This window comes from Sinocyclocheilus anshuiensis, unplaced genomic scaffold, assembly GCF_001515605.1.
Source record: "Sinocyclocheilus anshuiensis isolate Anshui unplaced genomic scaffold, SAMN03320099.WGS_v1.1 scaffold1543, whole genome shotgun sequence".
Lineage (NCBI taxonomy): Eukaryota > Metazoa > Chordata > Actinopteri > Cypriniformes > Cyprinidae > Sinocyclocheilus > Sinocyclocheilus anshuiensis.
In genome coordinates this window covers 609,422-609,898 of record NW_015551074.1, presented here as the reverse complement: position 1 = coordinate 609,898, position 477 = coordinate 609,422, and the positions used below count along the sequence as shown (strand labels likewise).

Sequence of the window (477 nt, the reverse complement as noted above, 5' to 3'; positions counted from 1 at the left end):
ATTTATTATGTCTGTATAGGTCTTTTATTAAGTTTTTAGTTTTATTTAATTTGAGTTATTTTAATACTTCAACAAATTAAATGGAAATGAAATAATATATATATTGAATTTATAAATGTGTATGTACACATACAGTATATGTGTATGTGTGTGTGTGGTTGTACATACACATGTAGTTTTTGGTGTTTGGCTTAGTGTTATGTTAGAATCATTAGTATACTCTTATTAAAGAACAAAAGGTATATTTTGAATTGTTTTTAGCTTTAATTTTTTGTTTTTCATTTAAATGTTAAGTTTGGAATGTTGTTGTATGCATTTGTCATTTTTATTTAATTTCTTTATTTTTAAAATGTGTATAGGTAGTATTTATAAAGTTTAAGCTTTTAGTTTTGGATCTGTTTTTAGTTGTTTTAATACTACAATTGATTGCTTCTGTTGTCCTCATTTGTAAGTCGCTTTGGATAAAAGCATCTAATA

The 477-nt window shown here is 23.3% G+C and overlaps 1 protein-coding gene across 2 annotated transcripts in view; it reads left to right on the top strand.

Moving 5' to 3' along the window:
• LOC107662209 (proline and serine-rich protein 2-like) overlaps window positions 1–477 on the top strand; it is an 11,291-nt gene that overhangs the window by 1,032 nt on the left and 9,782 nt on the right. The window lies entirely within an intron of this gene.